This window comes from Podarcis cretensis (assembly GCF_951804945.1).
Source record: "Podarcis cretensis genome assembly, chromosome: 13".
NCBI classification, from domain to species: domain Eukaryota; kingdom Metazoa; phylum Chordata; class Lepidosauria; order Squamata; family Lacertidae; genus Podarcis; species Podarcis cretensis.
Window position 1 is genome coordinate 16,255,364 of NC_137182.1, and position 15,593 is coordinate 16,270,956.

General features: G+C 43.8%; 1 protein-coding gene across 2 annotated transcripts in view; it reads right to left on the reverse strand.

The window, feature by feature from the left end:
* Positions 1-15,593, reverse strand: part of MYO1D (myosin ID) — a 176,849-nt gene that overhangs the window by 8,215 nt on the left and 153,041 nt on the right. The window contains exon 22 of one of the 2 annotated variants that reach the window (XR_013832410.1): positions 5,664-5,763. The exons of the other annotated variant lie outside the window; for it this stretch is intronic. The gene's annotated coding sequence lies outside the window, so the exon portion shown is untranslated. The remainder of the gene's footprint in view (positions 1-5,663; positions 5,764-15,593) is intronic. 2 annotated transcript variants of the gene reach the window in all.

Genomic DNA, 15,593 nt, shown 5'->3' on the forward strand with positions numbered 1-15,593 from the left:
TTGAAAGCTATGTTATTTTGCGAATCAGTGTCACCCTTGCTGTTATTTTTAAATTAAAAAACACAACACTATCCTTTAGTTTCCTGAAAGACAGAAAATGTAATAATAAAAATGATAGGGTGGCCAAAGACAAAATGAGTCAGAAAGCTGCAATACATGGCTTTCTTGCCTAAATTGTTTTTGGAGAGATGAATGTGGTAGACAGCTGGACTGAAAATGGTACCCAAACACATGAGAGGCAGGTTCTAGCAGAGATGATCTGACCTTAGATTATCTCAGAGTCCTCTTTACCTCAAAGGCGAACAGACCCAGGAAGCTATACTGCTAGGCTTACTTATTAAATGAACCAGCGGGTCTAGCTCAGGGATAGGCAAACTGAGGTCCGGGGACCGGATGCAAACCCATCACAAACCCATTTCTGATATTTGCACTATTTCCATATTTTGAAGCTTTTGAAAAAAAAGGGTTTTTAATTTCAAGGAACGAAGCACATCAAAGCTTTATACCCAAGCGGCATAGGTAGGCAAACTAAGGCCTGGGGGCTGGATACAGTCCAATCGCCTTCTCAATCCGGCCTGTGGATGGTCCAGGAATCAGTGTGTTTTTACTTGAGTAGAATGTGTCCTTTTATTTAAAATGAATCTCTGGGTTATTTGTGAGGCCTGCCTGGTGTTTTTACATGAGTAGAATGTGTGCTTTCATTTAAAATGCATCTCTGGGTTATTTGCATGGCATAGGAATTCGTTCATATTTTTTTCCTAAATATAGTCCAGCCCACCACATGGTCTGAGGGACGGTGGACTGGCCCACAGCTGAAAAAGGTTGCTGATCCCTGCTCTAGCATCAGGATTTCGGAGTTTCTTGCATGTGGGCAAATGGTGCTGCTCGCGTTCCATTTTGCACCCAGCGTGCTTCAACGTCATGGAGAGAAGGTTTAAAATGGAAGAAACGTGACAAGCCAGAGATCACTTCAGCTAGAATATTACTCACACTGTTCCACGGAAGAAGCAAGAGAAGAGAAACAGTCTGTGCGGGAGAAAAGCAGAGGGGTGGAGGGTTTCTGAAGGGAGAAACCACTGCTTTCAAACACTACAACTCTCTTGGTCCTGGTCACCATAGTAACATGGATATTAGCCGTTCAATCTCATAGAGCATCACTGCCAGCCAACCAGAAGATGTGACTGTCATACATGCTCTTATTTGGCTGGGGGATGGGCGGGGGTGGGGCTAGAGGCTGCTGCCTCTTCTAGGGATGCCTGCTTACGACCCAATTTTAAAACCGATCGCTTATTAGTATTAGGGAAGGCCAACGTGAGCAGCGTTTTGCAGTCCTCGTTCATCTGCACAGCTCTGCAGCACAACAGCATTTATTCGGGAAATGCGCACGCACTTGCAGGTGACTTCTTCCTGCAACATCTAATGTTCGCTAAACAGGACGTGGGACAGGAAATCCATCCCCCACCCAGAATAGGGTGAGCTTGGGGATACAAGTTGCTGGTTTTGTGCTCTGTTTTGCTCTGCTGCTCACAAAAACCTTGCAGCTGTTGGGAGATGCAGCTATTGGCACAAGGTGACCTCTGGGTGGATTGAGGGCATACGGCAGACTGAACGCCGTGACCCAGCACACTCGCAGAAAGCTTCCCTCTGGAAGCACTGCAAGATCTGGAACCTGAACACAGAACCACCAAACCGAGCAGTTTTGTTCACTTAAGCGCATAGCTGGTACTGTTTTTTTCCATCAGCCCAAAGTCTACAACAAGAACGCCCATTTTGTGTACAACACATCCGAATAGTAAGTCCATTCAAGGAGGACAGGTCACAAAGTGTCTTCATGGTTCATGTCTCCAACATCCACTTCACATCTTTGGGACTTCTCTCCATGAGCAACTTGCCAACATCCAGGGATCTCTTAAAGACACACACTCATCAGGGCTTTCAGTGGCAATGGGAAGCTATGGAAACTTTAACTTTAACTTTAATTTTTCTGGTTAGAGGAAAGTTCAGTCGCCTGCTCCAAATAATCTTGGATAAAGAGAGCAAAAACAAACCAACCAACCAAAAAGGAATACATCAAATAATGGCTATTGCTCACCATCCTGAATTAGTTTCCGTGTCCGTTTTTGTTTGTTCTTGGCTATAACCTGTATTTAGCTGACCAATAAAATCTGATGATGATGATTACTAGCTGTTAGTTAAGAGCGGCATCAGCAAAGTGGCTCTAGGCCCAACCCAAAAAAGAAGGCACCATGGCAGTCCCAAAGCTGAAGTTTTAGCAGGTAAGCATTGGAAGGTGTAGAATGCTTGTGCATCTCTCTTTGTTGATCAGGATGGCAGACACATTCCACCTCTGTAAAAGTTCAACTACGGCGCCTGAGCTAGCAACCCTTAAGCTAGCTGTTCCCCTGCACACCTCCAGGTACGTCCAGGATGTAGTAGAAACATATGGTGCAATGCCTAACTCATTATGGGTGGCAGTGCTTTGCTATTAGCCTATAAAGATCTGAATTATTTGGGATCCAAATATATTTCCAACCGCCAACTGGCCCAGGAATTATGATCAGTAGGAGAGGTCCTGATTGTTGTCCCCATCTACAGCAGAAGCTGGGAGGGTGGTGGCATGAGACAGGACCTTTTCTTGGTGGAGATACCCTGGTTACAGAACCACCTCCTGGGGAAAATCAAATCTGCCCCCACTTCTGATATTTTTACATGTAAGCTGAAGACTTTTCTGTTTGCCCAGGCATTTGGAACATGAAAGCTGTCCCGGATTGTGGCTATTTGGGCTATCACTGATGTTACCGATTTCCATCATTGATTGTGTGGTTTTTATTTGATACTTGTCTGTTATGTTATCATGGTTTGTTTATTTATTTTATTTATATACAAAAGATCACAATATATAAAATCCAAATAAGAACAATAACACCACCCCCCAAAAAAGAGCCACATTTTAAAAGAGTATAGGATGTCAACAATCAGGTCAACCAAAGGCCTGGTTAAAAAGGAACATTTTTGCCTGACGCTATATCAAGAAGGCGCCAGACAAACTTCCCTGGGGATAGCATTCCGCAGACAGGGAGCCACTGCAGAGAAGGCCCATTCTCATGTTGCCACCCTCTGGACCTCTCAAGGACAAGGCACACGAAGGAGGGCCTCAGAAGATGATCTCAGGGTCCAGGTAGGTTTGAATCTTCACTTATCACATCAACCAACAGCTTCTTGCTCTAATCTCAGTGAACAAGATGAACAATAGCCAATACAGTGGTACCTTGGGTTACATACGCTTCAAGTTACAAACTCTGCTAACCCAGAAATAGTGCTTCAGGTTAAGAATTTTGCTTCAGGATGAGAACAGAAATTGTGCTCCGGCGGCACGGCAGCACCAGGAGGCCCCATTAGCTAAAGTGGTGCTTCAGGTTAAGAACAGTTTCAGGTTAAGTACGGACCTCCGGAACAAATTAAGCACTTAACCCGAGGTACCACTGTAGTCAGCTGCAGTCTGGTACCCCTCCAGGTGTTTTGAACTACATCTTCCATCTGTCCCAGCGAGCATGGCCCACTATCAGGGTTTAAGAAAGCTGAAATCCCAAACATTTGGATGGCACAAGGTTGGGGGAGGCTGCCTTAAGTAAATAATATAAACAAGGGCTCCTCTTTTTTTCCTTTTTTCTTTTTGCAAGACCCTTTTAAATATTCAAAAGATCTCTTTTTTTCTCTTTCCTAGGCCAGTGGACGCCAGCTTTTAAGACTGGAGACAGGACCATTCCTGACCAGACTGTTTGGCAGCTGCCTCCCCACCCCCAACCTACATTGCTAGGCTCCAAGTACAGGGAAATCAGTGCAAGAATGGAAAGGACTTGTGTTTCCCCTCTCGAGAGAAATGCCTCCTCATCGCTCTGAGCATGGCTGTTCTTATGCAGTCTTGTAGTGAGGATATAATGGTGAAAGAGGAAGAAAAGGCATTTGTGCCCTCAGTTCCTCTCCCAAACCTTTAGTCTGCCTGTAACTCATTGCAGAGCTCAGCTTCTTCCTGTGACCTACCAGTTAATGATGGCTGATCTAGGTCATGGCTAGAAAAGGTATTCAAATTCCCAGGCAAATGTTGCTCAACCCAGTCTGTGGGTTACAGTCGCTATGAGACTGAACAATCAAGTTGCAAAGTTCCCAGCTGAAATCTTGCCTATGCTATGAACTGAGGACATGACCTTGGAACAGTTTTCCTTTTTTGGGGGGGGGAGGGGAGGGAGGAAATAAATGCGTAGACTAGCATACAGGATTGCTGTAAGAGTTCAGCAATTTCAGTGTGCTCTTATAAGCCGTATAGTACCTTGGTTCCCGAACTCAATCCATTCTGGAAGTCTATTTGACTTCCAAAATGTTTGCAAACCAAGGTGTGGCTTCTGATTGGCCCCAGAAACAATGCCGACAGCCAAAACGGACGTTCGGCTTCCAAAAAACGTTCGCAAACCGGAACACTTACTTCCAGGTTTGTGATGTTTAGGAGCCGATTTGTCCAAGAACCAAGGACGACTGTAAATGTGAAGCAGTTTGTTTTGGTTTTTCCAACTATTTTATTAGAAATATTTACCATGCTGTTCCAGGATGGGGCTCATACAAAATCAGCGTAATGAATTAAAACAACATATGACACTAAACTTCAATTAAAATCATAATCTTTGTAGCTTGCTAACACCCTGGATTTTACGTATTTTAGAGGTGCGACAGGAGTCAGCCTTAGGGGGCAGAGTTACTAGGACATAAAGGAAGCCACCTGCTTTCACAAATACTTGCAAGAAGTGACTGCAGTCACCAAAGGCGACTCACTGAGGATAGGAAATCTGAAGCCAAGGAGGCAGCACTTATGCAGAGATATTCTTCCAGAACGACACAGGGTGCTGAAGGGGTAAATAACATGGGGAGGGAAATCTATATTTGACCTCTTCATGGTGCCTGGAGGGAGAACGCAAGGCAAGGTAGACAACGTTAAAACAAAGCGACAGCTCACACTCTAGGTGACTGGCACCAACCAACAGATCTCAAGAGCCTGTAAAGGAAAACCACAAATTTATCTTCCAAGAAGGAAGTTTCACAACTAACTGAGATGGCCTGCTCTTAACCTTTTAAAACTGCAAGAAGAACTGAAAACATTGTTTACCTGGTGGAAGAAGATTGGGAAAAGTTTAAAGTTTATTTTTAGAAATAGAAATATTGTAAAATTAGAAAAATGTTGGAATGAAATCTTATGGCTTTAGTATAAATGTTATAAGGAGTTAAGCATAAATAAGCATTATAGTATTAATGGAAAATAAGGGTAAAAATAAGTTAAGATATTTATATGACAGAAAATAGAGAAAGATGGAAAGGAATTGCTGAAACAATTAATAGAAGTGGAATACAAAAAGGGAGGTGAGAGGAGGTCGATGAAACAAGGGTATGAAAGATAGAGTACTGAAATGGTATGATGTATGTTTTTAAATTGTTTTTGTTTTGTTTTGTTTAGGTCAATGTTGTGTTTTGCATTGTTTATATATTGTATTGTATTGTTTTTTCCCTTTCTTGTTTTTTTTCTTATTGTCTTTTTTCTTCTTTTTCTTTTTTGTAAGTTTTAAAAGTAATAAATATTATTTTAAAAAAGGGGGGGGGGGGGAGAAAACATTGTTTACCATGAGTTTGTTGCAGGCTGCTCAGGGCTGGCTTACGCTGCAATTTGACAGAATGTGGCAGCAGGCACTGAAGTCATCTTCCCAAGAATCTCAGCTTGCACTTAAAAAAAGGAAGTTTCTGTTCCTCACGGAACTGACACAAAATAAGGCGAGTCATGCAAATTTGACCAACTTGTGTAATTTCTACGGGTCAGAATTTAACTTTTCTTGGTGTGGGATTTTTTAAAAAAAGTGTGGAGTAGGCAGAGTCCTAACCTTGCTCCTGTCTGATGCTCTCCAGTGCATGTTAAGAACATAGGAAGATAGGAAGATACCTTATATGAATTCAGACTAGTGGTCCATCCAGCCTAGTACTGTCTGCACTGACCCTCCAGGGTTCCAGGCAAGGCCTACCTGGAGACGTTTGTGATTAACCTGTTATTAACCTTGTGCTCCTCCAATGAGCTACAGCCCTTCTGTTATCTGAGACGGTCCTCCAGAGACTGTTCTACAACTTGTCTTCCACTCCTCTCCACTTCTCCCAGATTAGTCACGGTGCTTGCCAGGCCAGTACCAAACTGAGCAGATGGGACATTTCCAGGCACACTGTCCTCAAATCCTCTCATGCAAAATTAGCAAAGAAGCAGAAACATGTCATTGCAGGATGGGGTGTGTGGAGAGAGCACCTACTACATCGTGAGGAGTGCCCCCATTATTATGTTTTAAGTGACCTACATACTGCTGGGGAAGACCAAAAAAAAAAGTTTATAAATCCTGACGTATGTTTGCTATTGTGACCTGGAAGGAAGTGGTGTGTTATCCGTGACACTGTGTCGATTGGCTCACTTGCTTGTCTACCTAGAAATGTGTGAATGGACTGGTTATCTCCTGGTAGCAAACTGTGTCTTGGACTCTACTGATATATCTAGAGGGAGTGGATGAATGTTGGTGTGCAGGCTAGCACACTTATATAATTTTTTTTTACCTGTTGCTGGTATATATTACATGGGCCAGATTCCTCAAACTGGCCGTGACCTTATAAGTCAAGAAAAATAGGCAGACATGCTTTGGAGTCTCATCAGAACTCTCAGCTTGTTGCACATTCGTCTTGATTTGATTCATCATTTACCTGCATCAAATGACCCGCATAACTGGGTTCTCCTACAGGTGCACTCCTCACCTCCACAGAGATAGGCGTCATCAGTATTTAAAATATGCATTTTGGGGGCATACAAGGGAGTAGGGAGCTTTTTGCCCCCACCAGATCTCTGATTGCTCTCAATATGGCTTATAGTCAGGCCTTATAGTCAGTCAGGCTTATAGTTACCTGCCCTTATCAAAGACCTTGGATCAGAAAAATTTGTCAGGCTACACATTTTGGAATCCAGAGCAAAGCGCGGAGACAACTGCAATTTAATGAATGTCAGCTTTTTAATCGGTGCTCATAGAGAATTCAAAGCTACAATCTGTGAAGAATCACCACCTGCCCTTTCTGCTTCAGCTGCTATCGTGGGACTCCCCGGCGAATCTGCGTAGGCCTGGAAAGGGCAACTCTGCCAGCAGACACTATCTCCTTTAAAGCAGTGACCTAGTTCTGTTCCTGCTCTTCCCAATTTACCAAGAGAAGGTTGCATTCACAGAAATGAATAGGCGAGTGTGTGAAAATCTTGTAGCCTTGAACTGCAATCTCACCTAAAGCAGAACTTTAAGGGAGAGGGGGGGGAAATCACTCTTATGCCTAAAACAAGAAGAGATGGTAAGATGAGGGGAAAACTTATACAGTCAAACCTCGGCCCCTGAACGGCTCCGTTTTCGAACGTTTCGGCTCCTGAATGCCAAAAACCCAGAAGTAAATGCTTTGGTTTTCAAATGTTTTTTGGAAGCCAAACATCCAACGCAGGTTCCAATTGAGTCCAGGAAGCTCTTGCAACCAATCGGAAGCTGCGCCTTGGTTGTGGAATGTTTCAGAAGTTGAACAGGCTTCCGGAACAGATTACGTTCGACAACTGAGGTTTGACACTGTGTGTGTGTGTGTGTGTGTGTGTGTGTGTGTGAGAACCTGAATTGTCAAGGGGTTTCTCATGGATACACAAATTATTACTGAACACTCACAAGTTTTAAGAACTGTGAAACATTCTTCGCAAGGCTTTCATGCCAAACATGCCGGTGCGTGCCAGGGTTTTCCTCAAAGGCCAAGTAAAAGCACTCTGCACATGGCTCAGAGGCACTCTTGTGTTTATATCACGTGTTTGAGAGGCAACTCATAACAGGCCTGAATATGTTATGAGGTCAGGTCTTGGCACCCCTTATACTGAGGGAGGTTCTTAACCATGAGACTGATTTCCATAACAATAAATGCTAAGCGAGGAACAAGCTCCTTTATGACCTTTTCAGTCTAGTGGCAGGTTTTCATTAGGCACTGGTAGGTGGGGAGCTGATGGCTATCACAGCAATCTGATGGCTTTGAGTTTACTGCAAAGTCTTCCTTGTGATCAGCACTGAGTAATAACTCAGCACAAATATAATAGATACCAGCAGAGGGGACAGCAAGGGAGCAGAACGACGCCATGAAGCAATGATCAAGGAAAAAAGACAACTGAGACATGGAGCAGAACATTTTGCCACTCAATGTCTTTATGGTGCTGTACATTAGGGGCTGGCAGTCTGCCCACTGTCTGAAGGTCAGCCCTCATCCTCTAATGAACCACCTTGTGCCACCACTGTTCCTCTGTAGTAGTAATAATAATAATAATAATAATAATAATAATAATAATAATAATAATTTATTATTTATACCCCGCCCATCTGGCTGGGTTTCCCCAATATTCATCTAATATTGAAAGCTTCCCTAAACAGGGCTGCCTTCAGATGTCTTCTAAAAGCCAGACAGTTGTTTATTTCTTTGACATCTGGTGGGAGGGAGTTCCACAGGGCGGGTGGTATAAGACAGCTCCCTGTTTATGTTCCAGCAGGGCCGGCCCTAGACGTTTTGGTGCCCCAGACAAACCACAAAATTGTGCCCATTCCCCTAGTCAGGGAAGAAGGGCTGAGGAAAGTTCTACAGGAACGAGGGTGGATGGGGGAGAGAGAATAAAGATCTACATCAGGATCTGCCACTCCTGTAGACCCTGCCTCCTGAGGCGGCCTCCTCACCTTGCCTCACGGGTGGGCCAGCCCTGCTGTTCTGGGACTCGGATCAGGGTCCAGAAGTAACTTTGCTCCTCAGTTCGAATTCTGCCCTCCACCTGCCAGCGTGTCTCCGCCCACATAGGCTGCCAGTCCCCGCCCCCTCCCTCCCTCCAGTCTGGCCTCGTAGCTGCAACCATGCCACTCCCAGTGCTGTTCCTTTATCAAACGGTGCGTGTTGGAAATGGGAGGTGGAAATGAAAACAAAGGCCTGATCTGGTCCGCTGGATCTCTTGCAAAGGAAAAGGGTAGCAAGCCCAGAAGAAACTCATCCTCCGGTCCACAGATTTCAAAAAGTAGGAGAAACACCAGCATTGTGTTAATTAAAGAAGCAAAGGGCATTTAACATATGGCATGCCATATTTTGTGGCTCCCGTTTCAGCACCAGAAGAGCCAGCCCCACCTCCCTTTCCTATCTTATCCCTGCAGGAGTGAGGAGGAGTTCATGCTAAATGCTATTTCTGATGAACAAAGAGCTTACTAACTAACTGCCTCGCCCCTTCTCTTAACAAGGTGATTCGGTAGTTGTTAAAAAGCTGCCAATTATCAGCAGAAACACAGTGACCCATATCCTACGATGCTGTTCCCAAATCTTCTATGTGCCACAAAGCAATTTTGGTATGTTAACACCCTCCTACCCCTGCACCTTGATCGCTCTTCTAATATAACATTCTAGGCTGCTTTCGTATGAACAAAATGCTTGCCAATTTCCCCCACACCCCACAAACTGACTCACTGAGAAGGGACGCATTAAAAATCCAGGCAAACCTTGAAATACCTGGCCAAGAGAAAGCCAAGCAGGAGAGGTGGAATTTCCCATCCACTCACACTCTCTGTCTCCTGTGCAAACAAAGGTTTTTGCAAAGGGCAACTGGATCCCTGAAGGGAAGCATCAATTGCATTTTGTCAACCGCATACTGGAAAACTTCTGAATTATCTGCTAAAAGGGCAGCACTGAATTTCCAAGAATTTGCAGTGCATTAAGCTTTTAGTGTTAATTGATTTTACTTTAGCCATTGAACTGAAGAACAGTTCTCCCCCTGGTCGCCTGTGCCGTTTCAATGGATTTCTAATGAATGTACCAGAATCCAATCTCTCATATTTCTGTCTATGAAAAATTGAAAGGGAACCAAACCACCAAAAAAAGGGTAATCAAGCCAAAAGGTTGAGAAAGCCAATTGCAGAGTAAATGCTGTCAGGAGGGTAACAGATGAATTCTTTGTTCTGAGGCTATCGCAGCATTTCAAGAGACTCCCTGTAAATTGCTATTTATTTTGTGAAGGGCTGCTGCAGTGACAAGATAACATGCTGTGGGCTTGGGAGTAATCCCCAAGGATGGAAAAGACCCACACTCCACCTTTTGAGGTAGATGCTTGCATGCAGACAAAGGACGAATTAACCTCTAATCTCATTACATGGATGACATGTGATGTGTCCAGAAGACTGTGGACATATGGAAAGGCTACACTGGCCTTTCTCATCAAAACAGAAAATACCTCCCCCCCAAAAAAAAGAATTTTAAAAAGGCATATGATTGCCATTATCAATTCCGTGTCCAGAGGGTGGGTGCCAAATTTCCTTCAGCTGTCAAAAAGCACTGCACATGGGTATAAGCTTCAGTACAATTATGTCCCAACTACCTAAATATTTAAGATTCCCACTCATACCTCAAAGGTTCTTCCCTTGCAAATTGATTTAATACAGCAGCATAGAACTGCCAATAGTTAATGGCATAACTTATCCAAACCTAACATATGAAGTGTTAAAGCCAATCTCTGTCTGAGTTCGCTAATCTGTAAAATGTTATATTATATTCCTATATAAAATGTGTCCGTCAGCTAAAGAAAACTTAGTTACATTTGTGTTAAACACAATAGTTCTAAAGCAAGAAACATACCGTATTTTTCGCTCTATAAGACACACAAGACCCTAAGACACACCTAGTTTTTGGAGGAGGAAAGCAAGAAAAAAAATATTCTGAATCCCAGAAGCCAGAACAGCAAGAGGGATCGCTGCACAGCGAAAGCAGCGATCCCTCTAGCTGTTCTGGCTTCTGGGATAGTTGCGCAGCCTGCATTTGCTCCATAAGACGCACACACATTTCCCCTTACTTTTTAGGAGGGAAAAAGTGAGTCTTATAGAGCAAAAAATACGGTACTTTATTATTAGATAATGTGTAAATATAATCTTAGAAGAGACATCTTTTCCTCAGAGAATGAGGTTGTCTGTCTTCCTACTGGAGCTTTTTTCCAGCCAAAACTCAGTTCTGGCACCTGTCAGGTGGGTGCCATTGGCATTCGAAGAGAACAAGGGAGATGTTCATGGTGAGTTCTGTCACCTTTTTTTCCTGGAAAAATAGTATTGGTGGCTACCAAATGCAGTTCTAAGAAGTACTTGCATTCATATTAATTGATATTTAATGATAAACAGGGGCGTTTTTTAGATACTGGAAGTTTTTTTAAAAAAATATTTGGTGGATCAATTAAACATTGCATCCTCCAGTATTAATGGCATGTTGACTGATACCTTTGCGATCATTTACTTACTTTCTATTTAAAATAGTGTTCCAAGCCAGTGTTGATTTCTGACACTCATTTATACTCGTTATACATATTTCCCCGGAGAATATGGGGACAAATTTTGGAACATAAAATAGTATTTAAGAAGAAAAATTACCATGCAAATACCAGGTAAAGGCATATTTCCTTTCGTTATTACATTGCAGTGCGACATATGCCTACTCTGAAGTCCTCCCAAGTGAGTGCATGTAAGATTGCAGCTTGAGACCCACAAATGAGTAAACAGGTCTATGGGAGTGAGAAGGCTGGGTGTGTGTGTATGTTTGTTTGTTTGTTTGTTTGTTTGTGTGTGTCTAGCAATATTTGTAGACTTATCTGCAAGACTGTTTTAGCTGAATAAGCTGAATCAACAAATAGAAGCTATTGCAGAGTGACAGAGAAGCGGACAGAGATGGATCCCTGCTGTAACCCAGTCAGAAAATCTTGGCATCCCTATATAAGGAAGAAAACCAGAGAGCTATGGATGAATGGAGGAGCAGACAACTCCTGCCTACACAACTCATCTCCTCAAGAGATGTAACCAAGCCCATTTGGAGAGTTCCATTCCACAGATTCCAGTGAGATAAGAGCTACTTCCCAATTTAGCTAGACCACTCTGTCCACTCCAATGGACAGTTTGCCAGCTGGGAGAGATTTTCAGGTCGGGGAAGAAAAAAAAGACAGTTGCTGTATTGTGTTAATGTGTTTTAAATGTCTTGGTCTTTCATGGGATAAGACACCTGCTGTTGTTCCATTCTCACACGACAGCTGAGGACTCCAAAAGGCAATATTGCCTTCTTCCCCTTTCCAAGGCTTGCTTTGAGGTGAACGTTATTCATTTGTATCTTCTGGGGCTGGCAAGATGGCGTCCCTCCTCCTTAGTCAAAGAGAGGTAAAATGTAAAGGACCCCTGGACGGTTAAGTCCAGTCAAAGGCGACAATGGGATTGAGGCGCTCATCTCACTTTCAGGCAAAGGGAGCCGGCGTTTGTCTGCAGACAGCTTTCCGGGTCGTGTGGCCAGCATGATGAAACTGCTTCTGGCGCAACGGGAAACCGTGACGGAAACCAGAGTGCATGGAAATGTCATTTACCTTCCCGCCGAAGAAGTACCTATTTATCTACTTGCACTGGCATGCTTTCAAACTGCTAGGTTGGCAGGAGCTGTGACAGAGCAATGGGAGCTCATTCCGTTGCGGAGATTCGAACTGCCGACCTTCTGATTGGCAAGCCCAAGAGGCTCAGTGGTTTAGACCACAGCGCCACCCGCGCCAAAGAGAACACAATGAAGAAATAAAGACTTCATATAACTTGATAAAAACAAACTGGTAGGATATGAGGAGCCACTTTCTCAACCACCTAGCTCTCAGTTCAGTCTTCTCTGACTGACAGTGGCTCTGTAAGGTCTCGCATGTTTTTCTCAGCATTGCCAGGGACCCCACCAAGGACCTTCGATAAGCAATGCATGCACTCAACCACTGAGATAAATGCAGTTTATTGGGCTTTCTGCACACACTTGGTTGGGAAAGCAATCAATCCCAGTGTGTTGACCATGAAGCACTTGGTTTTATGAATAGGCAGGGAGGGGAGATCTACTGACTCTTTCCAATGGTATGTCGTTTTAGCTACAATACAGACATACCTTGGAAGTTGAACGGAATCCGTTCCGGGAGTCTGTTCGACTTCCAAAATGTTCAGGAACCAAGGCGCGGCTTCCGATTGGCTGCAGGAAGCTCCTGTAGTCAATCGGAAGCTGCAGCAGCCCTGCTGGACGTTCAGCTTCCAAAAGAACATTTGTAAACCGGAACAATCACTTCCAGTTTTTGATCATTCGGGAGTCAAAATGTTTGGCTCCCAAGGCATTTGAAAACCAAGGTATGACTCTATTGCAAACTGTGACTGCTTCAGAAAGTCACCACTCCTTTTGATATCACGTGAACATGGGACATATCCTAGGATATAGGGACGTCTTCTGTGCAAAGCTCTCTGCTCACAAGTTGAAGCAGTGTTGTAAGGCCACCCTGACAACATGATCATAGGGTGGCATACAGATATTATAAGCAAGGAAGCAGACCAAACACACCCTAAGCGGAAGCCAAAGGGCAGGTCCCTTGAGGTGGTGGTGGGAAGCTACTTGCAGTAATATACAGTGTAATTCTGGGAGAAACGATAGCTTTCTTGGATTGGGTATTTATCCAACAGAAAATGAATGTGGGCCAAAAGGTTCACTGAAGGGGACTGGGGCAAAGGCAAAGTGCGAGAATAGGAATCACAAACAGAGTGTGCAAAGCAGCTGACGTTTATGATCATGTGATTTCCAATACTTCAAACGGAGGCTATTTAATAAGCTGTTCTATTGAGCAAGGACATTAGCACAGGCAAGTAAGGAAGGTTGCATACCACTTATCTAGGTTCTGTTTGATGTAGTACAACCTGCAATGTGAGTCTTATCTGAACAGCAAGGCCGCAAGCTGTAACTTGCAAAGTGAAAGCAAGCATGAGAAGAGGAAATGCATAACTTCCTGTGATAGGTTTGTTGCCATCTCTTCGTTGCAACATCAAATGAACTTTTGTTTCAGAGTTTCCACATTTTTATAACCTGCCCAAGTGCCAGGGGCTCAGCTTGATCATCAGTTGCTCTCAGACACATATCTAAATTGACAAATGAAAGCGGGAGCTCTCACGGCAAAGCTGTTCAACCCCCCCACCCCTCAAAGAACTTATCTGAACAGCAGACCATCACCTGTGAGCTTTAATCTCCTAGCAAAGTGCAACCCCCAAGTCAAACAGCTAAAATTCCATGCTCCTCTTGCCCCAGCCCAGCCATACACAAGAAATTCTGACTGGCAACAGCTAAGAACTTGTGTGTCCCTTAGCAGCAGTTCAAGCTTCTTTAACAAAGACCTATTTCCCTCCTTGTGAGCCTTGGTATCAAGTTAGTTTTATATGCAGACATCAAATAGGCGATAGGCTAATATTTTTGGAGCAATGAGCATTTGCATGAAGGAAAACGGAAAGGTTGCATGAAAAGCTGGAAGCGCTTACAACAGAGGAGGCAAAATTGTGTGTGCATGCATGCACGCACGCACCCACACAGGGAATGAATGTACCTTTGCTATGGCTACTAAGCATAGTTCCCTTGCTTCAGGATGACCATCTTCTGTCTACAAGATTGAACAAGACGTAGGATGAAAGAACTATTTCCGCCCACAGAGCCTTTGCAAAGGTGCAAGCAAGTGAAAACATCTTTACTGCAGGGGCTATCTCTGCAACATATCATATGCTGTATCTGGCACTGTTATCTCTCCCTTAGAACAGTTAACTCTCTAATCTCAACAAACCTAAACATAGTTAGGCTAGACTAGTGAATATGCCTACTGGTGTGTTCCAGCTTGCATTTTTATATGCAGTATATGCCGAAGGGCTGTTTTATTCAATAACATGGAAGTAATATCAGTTTTCCTGCAGAATAGAGCTCGACTCAAAATATAGTAATTCAGAAACTGAATCTAGCTTTGGGATATTGGAAGCCTGTGTCGTGGCCGACTCTGGGGTTGCGGCGCTCATCTGGCTTTATTGGCCGAGGGCGCTGGCGTACAGCTTCCGGGTCATGTGGCCAGCATGACTAAGCCACTTCTGGTGAACCAGAGCAGCGCACAGAAACGCCGTTTACCTTCCCACCGGAGCGGTACCTATTTATCTACTTGCACTTTGACGTGCTTTTGAACTGCTAGGTTGGCAGGAGCAGGGACCGAGCAACAGGAGCTCACCCCGTCGCAGGGATTCGAACCACTGACCTTCTGATTGGCAAGTCCTAGGCTCAGTGGTTTAACCCACAGCGCCACCCGCGTCCCGTGCTTTAAGTAGAGGACCTCAAAAATGGTTTATTATTATTTCTAATTATTTGATTTCACAGTCACCCAGTACCTCATACCCCAAGTTGTGGGTTGACCTTAACTTTGGAGAATTTTTTTAGTTGTAGGAATCACTTTGCATCCATGGTCACTCCAGAGTTGGAACATTGCCTGCAATTCATCCCTTCACAGTAACTTTGAGTTTTGCAGTTTGCATAAAGTAGCTTTGTAAATAGCTAGTCAAGTGTGAAGAGCTAAGTAATAGCTCCAGGTGAGCATTACAGAAATCAATTCTCTTTCTTATAGGCTACAAAAAAACTGACATAAAGATGTTTAGACATAGAGACTAGTAAAC